General features: G+C 41.8%; 1 long non-coding RNA gene across 2 annotated transcripts; it reads right to left on the bottom strand.

Moving 5' to 3' along the window:
* Positions 1–656: 656 nt before the first annotated feature.
* LOC129372947 (uncharacterized) lies at positions 657–6,885 on the bottom strand. 2 transcript variants are annotated; one of them, XR_008607302.1, is made up of 4 exons: positions 6,632–6,885; positions 6,085–6,232; positions 5,827–5,966; positions 657–884 (listed from the first exon to the last, which is right to left on the bottom strand). It is a non-coding gene; the product is annotated as an uncharacterized LOC129372947 (long non-coding RNA). The 2 variants fall into 2 exon arrangements; XR_008607301.1 differs by lacking the exon at positions 657–884 and adding an exon at positions 3,278–3,709.
* Between the last annotated feature and the right edge of the window lie 2,329 nt (positions 6,886–9,214).

Genomic DNA, 9,214 nt, shown 5'->3' with positions numbered 1-9,214 from the left:
AACAATGTTACCATAGATTAGTAATAATATCAACGGGTTACAAACAGTATTTTCTTTGAAAAGCGTCTGTGTTGTTTTTTGCACCACTGAATCCAAAAATGACATCCATTTTTCTCAATCAGGTCAGGTTTTTACTCTAATTTGATTTAGAGAAATTTAATCTTCTCACTAAACTGATGACATTTTTGTGACATTATCAGCTCATTTCTGTTAGTAGTAATCCCCCGAAAAAAATAGTTTGTATTCCTATCAGAGTGTATTAATTAAATGTTACAAACTTGGATTTCTGTCAATTGAATAATAAACACTGATCAGGGTACGTACATGTGAAGTGAACATTATGTCTCAGTCTCTGATGGAGTCTCTCCTCCTGCTCGTCACTCATTGATCAGATTCTCAGGAAACCGATCCAAACGCGAGAACAAGTCCTGCATTTTGATGCTAATGTTGCTCCATAGTTCAGAAAGTTGATGGAGCAAAACCAATGTGATTTTTGGATTCAGCTCATCAAAATGACCCTAAAACAGTTGAACAATACCGGACAATTTCTTGGCTGCTGACCAGTGTAATCAGCAGTGACAGACACTCTGAAGTCTATGGACTAAAAATAACATGCAGTGTTTGAACACAACAAAGGATAAGACTGTTATGTTTGCAGCTGTCAGACAATTCATTTATAGGAACTGGTGAACAGTTCCTTTAAGTCTGTTGGTGGTGAATTTCATCTTGCTTTGGAGGAGAGAACAGTCTGCTGGGGAGGGAGGCGGCGGAGGGGTGGTGGGTTGTGGCCGGCTCCACAGAGGTCCATTCATCCTCCGTGCTGAAGCAGATACAGAGCTGGCACCGAGCGACACAGGCCATAAATCAGAGGCCATCGCACCCTTCTGTTATACACCGACACACACATAAACACAGACAAACTCTTGTGAGCAGACAGGAATTCCTAGTACCCATAAAATAAAAAGCCAGAGAGAACAGTTGTAGATCAAGCGCTCACACGCAGCAGCAGGACATTAACTCACATATTATCAGACAATTCAGTCTAAGATTTTCTTTTTTTGTTTGTGTTGACACGTCAACTCATCCAGCCTCTCTACTGCTCAACCTGAAGGTGGTGATTCAGTTTCTATGTCTCTTACAAAACCCTTCCCTGCCTCCCTTCTCTTCACGCCCTGCGTCTCTCGCTCCTTTGTTTTGCCTTTGCGCCTCTGACAGAGGATGCACTCTAGCGGGCTAATGATTGCCGAGGTTGGGGGAGTATTGATCACGGCCGTGATTGATCTGAGGATCCCTCTGATTATTGGGTCATTAATCAGTCTTGGATTAGCCTATCAATGGAGCTGCCACCGACTGACCCGGCCTGGAGATGGACGACTCGGCTGGGTGAAGTCGGCGGGGGGCGGCGGGCGTGAGGGGAAGAAGTGTGTGGAGGAAGAGGACAGCAGAGAAATGTACAAAGTGAGAATAGAAGTCATCTGTTAATGAGAACGGAGTGCTAAAGCAGATTAAACAAGCAGCGTGTGATTCAGGTCGGCGATGCCGATCGATCGGTGGAACTCAAATGAGATATTTAGTCAGACATGTTTGGCATGCCGCTGTTCCGCTCGGCGCTGATCTGCAACCAGCCGCAGCTTAAAACACAAATGTGCGCAAGACTCCTATTTAGAACGGCAGAGCATCAAAGTTATAAAAAGTGCTTCAAAGGCACAGCAGGACTTAATTGTCCTTCTCTTACATCCATGGCAAAACAGGAAACAGTGTTTGACCGGCAGCAGGTGTAGAGATGCCACCAACACGTTTGTTGTTCAAACACTTCGATGCCCCAATGGAGCATAGGTCAATAAAATATCCATATTTTTTACTTTTCAGCCCAAAGTTTATGCTGTGACTATGTTTTCTATAGTTTTGCTTTCATGTCAAGAATATATATTTTTTAATCTTATCTCTGCTTCATCTGCGAACACACACTCTTTTTTTTGTTCTTTCTTTTTTTTTTTACTACATGCATGATTGAAATTACAGTTCAGTTGATTAACTGCTCAATAGAGAGGCTAATAGTCACAAACTGCTTGATCCGGCACAAACAGGCGCCCAGTCAGGCCCTCAGCCTTCACTGCTCCCCCACTCAGTGGATTCGCTTGCAGCAGTGCACCATGGGAAAGAGCGTCTGGCTCTCCTTGTGGTGAACCAGCTGAATGCGAGCCTAGGGGAAATGTGCACAGTTCACATATTTGCGGCCGTCTAAAGAACATTGGCTGCATTATGGCCGCCTCAAAGTGTTTGTCCGCGCTGATCACAGACACCGACTGACACACAGACTTAACTGGGAGAATGCAACCCGCCGTTCCCAGTTAGGAATACTCAAAGGGATTTTGGTTCACAGGCATAAACACCCCAATTATCCATGTGACCAGCATGAGTCAAATTTCATAAAACCTTTGAGAAACTTATGAGAAAATGAGCCTTCTCTCAACTTGACTGAATTCGACATGCGCGTGCCTGAAGAGTTTACGGCCTGGACCGCTACAAAGTCAAATTATTTTCATTTTGCATGTTAGATTCCCATTTTTAGCAAAAAATTGAGAAATAAGAGAGCGGGGGTTCGGCTGATATGACCGAATATATTTTATGAATGTGATAACAGGCAGAGTTTCTCAGCGAAGAAGAATTAGGAATAGTTTATTATGTTTGCTTGACATACCAGATCAACGCAGTGTTGAAATGAAATGTGATTTTTATTTTGTTCATGTAAAATGTCAGGAGGGGGGAAAAAAAATCACAAAATATCTAAGAATGGAAAAAAAAAACATAAAAAAGTAAACCTTCATGTCTAGTTGGAAACGGATTTGGAAGAAGTCAAAGTCTCTGAAATCCTACATATACTGATAGTACTTTATATCACAGGTGTCAAACTCAAGGCTCAGGGGCCAAATCTGGTCCGCCGTAGCTTTTTTGTGTGGTCCTCTAGACTCCAAATTACATCAATAAGACCCTCTATTTTTTCACAAATCCGCACAAAATCAACAGATCTCCACCATTTTTTGATTTTATTACAAATGTTTCCTCAACGTTGGTCAAAAACATTGACTTTAATTGACTGTTATGATCGATACGCAGAGTAATAAAAAGTCACATTTAACACCAAACATTATCAGAAAACTTCCTTAGAAGTATTTCTGCATTAGCACAACAAAATCAGAGATTTTGATTAAAAAAAAACACAAATCACAAACCCAATCAGTTATTTATTAATATTTTACGGGTTTTATCAGTAGATTCTGACACAACCGGCCCTTTAGGATCGTTCCGATTTTTGACATGGCCTAAAATGAAGCAGAGTTTGACGTCAGGCAAAAAGACCACACTGCCTGCAGAGTATGAATTTGTAACAACCTAAAGGAGAGGTGTAGGAACCGGCCGCATGAGTTCCAGCTGGATGTTGTCGTTCAGCGGATCTGCTGGGTGACGGCGTCTGAACGGGAGGATTTGCCGAGGCTCTTTTTCCATTCTACGCCTCCAACATGTGTCTTTCTGAGACGAGCTCCGCGCGTCTTCACTTGGATCGACTGTCGGCTTTGACTCACTTTTGAAGGTGGCGCCAACGGGCTCCGTCAGCATCTGCAGTTTTGTTTTTGTTTGTTTTTTTCCCTCTTTTCTTTCCGCAGTGACAGGTTGGCTTCATTTTCGGTGACACTGAGGCTCGACGCGACTGTAGGGCAGAAATTACTGGCTTTAGCTAAAACGGTTCTGACAGAAATGAGATGGATTGCCGTTTGTTCCAGAGCTGACTTGTTGCAGAACTTTATGTACTTTGCGAAGCTTGTCGTGTTTCTTTTTTGATTTTTTTTGGAGGCGGCTTGTGGACTCGCATCCATGAGCCGAGCAAAACAAACAAACTACTGGAAAGTGTGTGAATAATGCTAATTTTATTTTATTTCTTTTTTTAAAGATGAACGTGGTGGGAAGATTTAAGGTACAATGAGTCATCTGGAGGAGACAGTAGGAAAGCAAGAGGCGTTCTTTTTAATCTATTCTTTTTATTTATTTCCTTTATGCAAACAGATTTATTTAGGTCTGAATAAAAATCTGATTCTTCACTTGTTGTTCAGCTGGTTGGGGATTAAAATGAGGCGACTGGATATTTATGCAAGGGAAGAGAGGGGACTTTTATATGCATAGCACATTTCAGCAACAGTGCTTTCAATTACTAAATATATAATTTTATACATTTATTGCAAAAGTATTTGTATCACTTTCACTTTTTCCTATTTTGCCACATAACAACCACAAACATAAATATATTTCATTGGAATGTAATGTGAAACACTTTCACATTCAACTTCCAACAAAATATATTAGTTTGTGATTGTTATGTGGCAAAATGTGGAAAAGTTTGTTGGGTACGAATACCTTTGTAAAACTACTTTATAATAAAAACAACAAAATAAAACAGTGGTAGGTTCGAGGACAGACTCTAAATTAGGACGTTCCGATTGTTATTAACTCTAAACAAATGGCTTTTCAGCTCTGTCTTAGAGAAAATGATTTCACTCATGACATACGTTAAATAATCTGCCGATGGAATAAACACGTTTTCATCAAGATGAAAGACTTTTTAATTTAAAACGAGATCCTGGATCTGGCTGAAAAGAAATAAGACCAAATAAGTTTGGTCTTATTTCAATTTTGCTTTAGAAACTAGACCATAGTTGTGAAATGAATGGAAGTCAATACAAGGTTATCAGTTTGGATAGAAGTATGTGTATCCATGTGTATGCGTGTGTGTGTGTGTGTGTTTACACATTCCTTGAACTGCTCATTGAGATTACATTTCAAAAGGATCAAAAATGCACAAGATGGTCCTGCAAGGATAATCAATCACCACACTTAAGACGTGTGGGTGTGTGGGGGGGGGTGCGCGTGTGTGTGTGGATGTGTGTGTGGGTGTGTGTGGGTGTGTGTGTGTGTGCATGTATGAGAGAGAGAAAGAGAGAGAGAGAGGGAAACAGAGAAAATGATAGAGGGGCGTAAGAAATGGAGTAGGGTTATGTGGGGGGTGGTGGGGAGCAGCCAAGGAACAGTGAGGGCTGTTGAGGGGAACTAAAATACATACATATAGTTGGTAGTGTGGCCTGCGTCTGTGTGTCTGCACTCGGGAATTGGAGTCATAAATCAAACAGCCTGTCAGAAGTAGCGGTGGGGTTTGTTGGAGAACATGAAGAGGGGGCGGAGGGACGGAGCGAGGGAGCAAGAGGGGCAGAGCCTCCAAGTCATTCGCAAACCGCATCACACTTTCAGCCCGAATGCAATTTCCCCTGAATGTCAGGCAGAGATGTGAGGTGGGGCAGATAAGAAAACTCAACGCGCTTGCTTGCGCGTTGCGCATGTGTGTGTGTGTATGTCTGTCCTCGTCTCTGTCCTCGACCCCAGGACACGAGACACAGGCCCAATTCTCATTACGTCGACATGATAGAAGCTGCTCTCTGTGTAACCTCATTATCCGCGCTGTTAGATAAGGTGCTGTAATTGCTCACAGCAACAACATTCACACTGAAATGCCTGTTTTAGTGCGTCTGTCTGCGCTGTGTGAGAGAATGTGTTCAGAAGTACGTTAGACTGCTTCACACCTGGCAGCCCAGCTACCTCAACATCCTGCTACTTCAGTATTCTAATCACAGGTGCGTGGCGAGGTTCACATTATCCTGCGTCTAACCAGCAACAAGAAGATTTATATATTTTTTAAATTTATGTTGCATGCTCTGGAGCTGTACGGTTACGGATGCTTTAGTGTGTTGGACATGGTCCTGTCGTGACCTGATGCCTCACCTTTCTCATGAAGGATGACCTACGACCTTACAAGAGGAGATGTTAGTGACCTGAAGGCAGCTGGATTCCAGGGCCGGACTTACAAGGATGCGTTTTCCTGGGCTGGAGTCGCTTTCGGTGCCCCTCCCACTAAAGAAAACCTGATTTCATTTCATTTATTAGTTTGTTTGACGAAACACACAAACACATAGCAGAACAATAATATAATTTGCAACACATGAATAAGTTTGTTCACAAGATTAAAAAGCACACGCCCACCATCGTCCTCCTACCACTTCCTGTCATCTTCTTCGTCTTTTCCTCCAATAATAACGTCCTGCTGCTGATCACGTCACTCGTGATGTTAAAGAAGTGTTCCCATTGTTTCCGTTCTCTTAATTTCGCCGCTAAGCTAAATGGAAAAGTGCTAGAAAGTGAAAACATACAGAGCAAAGGTTTGGTTATCTGTAGCAATGGATCTGAAGAGCAAACTTTGGTCAATTCTGATTTGATCGCCAAGTCTCCATCCAGCAAACAGACGCCAACGCCCCGCCTCCTTGACGTCAGCCACGCAGTGATGACCAATCCAGAAAGAGCTTATTGATCATGTGACATTAGTTCAATAGTGGTTTCTTTTTAGCGTGTTTTAGTAACGTGGGCTTCATAGAGAGCTAGTTTGTCTCCAGACTTCAGGCTAACAGGGCAGTAGGTCAAATGCACTGAACTGGGACAAGTTATTGATCTTAAAAATGTCCTGCTACAAGAATACAGCCGACAGCGGCTACGAGAAAGTAGAGCCATTATCAGCCCCAGCATTTACATTTACCTTCAAAAGCATTTACAGTTTATCTCGCTGTAAATGCTTTTTCTTCCATTTCACACCTAAGCATGGCTTCATGCTGACTTTTTACACTTCAAATAGAAAACAAAATGTTTTGGTCGATGTGGCTGGAAAACCTATCGCGATGAAAACGTTCCATATCAGTTCATATCAATAATTGCCGACAGCTGTGATTATTGATTGGTTTGAATCAGTTGTGAGCCAAGGTGGCGAAACCTGAACCTGTGCAAGTTGCTCCACAAGTTAGGTAGGGTTTTCCTCTGCCTACATCTCCCAGAATGCCGTGCGGTTTTGGAGCTGAGTTTAATAGTAAATCTCAGACGTGTTATTGACATTGGTCATGTTTCTTTCCCTATATATATATATATATATATATATATATATATATATATATATATATATATATATATATATATATATATATAGTTATTGATTCATTGCCCAGCACTATTTAGAAGTATGAAGGTTCTTGTTACCATGACCACAGCGTGGGTTCTTCATAACGACAAAGTTTCTTTTTTCTGCTCATAGAAGGAAAAAGACAATAAAAAGAGTTTGGACCGGCGGAACTGAAACGCACGCCTCATAGCAGACCTTCAGTCTCTTGCTGCTGCTGATTTGTTTTTTAATATTTCGCAAAGGTTAAACTACGTGTAACCTTGACCAGATCGAGTCACACCAGCCTGTTTCTTGTCTGTTGAACTAATATTTACCACAACCATCCAGACAATCTATCATAGCAATCTCTATCAGAACACAAAGTTCTTACTTTGCTTAATAATGATGTTTCTTGTCTGTCGTTTCGACTTTCGTCCAACAAAAGACCAGAAAACAACTTTAGTCGCGCTGCAGCTGCTCGATTCCTGAGCAAACTTTTGTGTTATGTAGGCAAATTTAGAGTGAATGTGGTGGAAGAGGTTCCCTGTGTGCCCACATTTTAAAATGTATTTTTTGTAGAACTCAGATGCTCAACAAGATACAGTAATAAAGCAGGAAGATGCAAAAACGATGCCTGTGATGTCAGAGGGCCGAAAACAAAAGAAAAGGCTGATTCACTTCCACAGGCTGCTGTTTCCATGCTGCTTTCAAATGATTATATTAAAATAAGAAATTGGTAAGCATACTTTGATGCAGTGAATGACCTCACAACAAGATGGAGATGCTGCTGTGGTTGTATTATCATGTTTGTGTTTTATCCATTTTGTCCACCCAGAGATTGTTTACATGCAAGTCTGCTGCTATGGAAGCAGCGCTGAGGGTAAAATGTCGTGCAGATGCAGCTATAACACACAGCTGAGATTAGAAGTGATAAACAGTATTATAAACCACATTCCTGCCCAAAACAACAATTCTGACTTTTTTCTCAGAATTCTGACTTTGAGCTGAGAAAAATCTCAATTCTTAGAGAAAGTGATGCGGCTGTAGCTAATTACGTCAGAACGTTGAGAAAAAGTTTGAACTTTTCTTTTCTTTTTGTTTTTTTTTTTTCTGCAGTGGCCCTTATCCTCTTCCGTACTTGTGGACGTCCCTCCAGCCGTGAAAGGCGTTGACCTCTGAACCCCCGCGGAGGGCCTATGGGAAGTGCATCCCGAATCTGTGTTTTTTTCCCCCCCTCGGCCGCATTTATTCAGCTGAAATCAGAAACTTCAAACTGTATAACTGTGGAAGGAATAGCAGTTTTGTGGTGGACACTGTTGAAACCGAATCGCGTTGCGGTGCCCCAGTGTGTGTCGCTATGCGCAGCTCCGACCACCCACGGTACACGTCTCTGGATGTTTCTCTCGCTCTTCCAGCCAAAGGCGGCGTGGAAACGCTGCCTTTATGAGCATGTGGGCAGCAAAAGGAGCACAGGGGGAAATGTAGATGATTTGTAGGGAGAGCGTAATGGAGACAGATGATCCCGCTTTGGGTCTGTCAGCTGTTGAATCAGCGCTGCCACCCAGTGAGAGAGTCTTCCTCCCCTGGTCTGTCTTCCTTCCAGTTATTTCTCTCTTCATTTCGCTGCCCTGCTTCTCCAAATAAGCTCTGAAGTCAGTTGGCATGCTCTGCCTGCACGAAGCAGAAGAGCTGCCTGCACTGACATAACCAATTCTCTGTTGAAGGAAAACAAGGCGCTGGTGGACTGTCGCTTACTTTTGTTTCCCAGTGTGTGCAAAAACACTCCAACAAACCCAACGTCTCGTCACTTACCTGTACCTGGGCTGCTGGGTTCCTGTGCAATGATACAAACCTTCCTTGGACATTTGTTTGTTTTTTTTACCAATTCCTTATAACTTGATCTTCTGATCAGCATGTTAGGTCCTTTGCAAAAGAATGCTTTTTTTTTTTTACATTTTTCATATTATGTGCACATTAGCTATGCACAAAGTTAAAGTAGATGTAAAATGCAAGGTTATTAAAGTTCTAAAACTAACGTTATGACAAAAATTGAGAAAACATTTTTGTTAACTAATAAATAAAAACGATAATTAAAGGGCTAACTAAAACATACTGAAACTAGAAATATAATATATCATCCTTCGCTTGCGTGTCTGTTTATGATGTTTATGAGCTTTTCGAACTGATGTG

This window comes from Poeciliopsis prolifica, unplaced genomic scaffold (genome assembly GCF_027474105.1).
Source record: "Poeciliopsis prolifica strain line A6 unplaced genomic scaffold, Auburn_PproV2 SCAFFOLD031, whole genome shotgun sequence".
Classification (NCBI taxonomy): Eukaryota; Metazoa; Chordata; class Actinopteri; order Cyprinodontiformes; family Poeciliidae; genus Poeciliopsis; species Poeciliopsis prolifica.
Note: the sequence above shows the minus strand (reverse complement) of the source record. Positions and strands in the feature narration are given on the sequence as shown.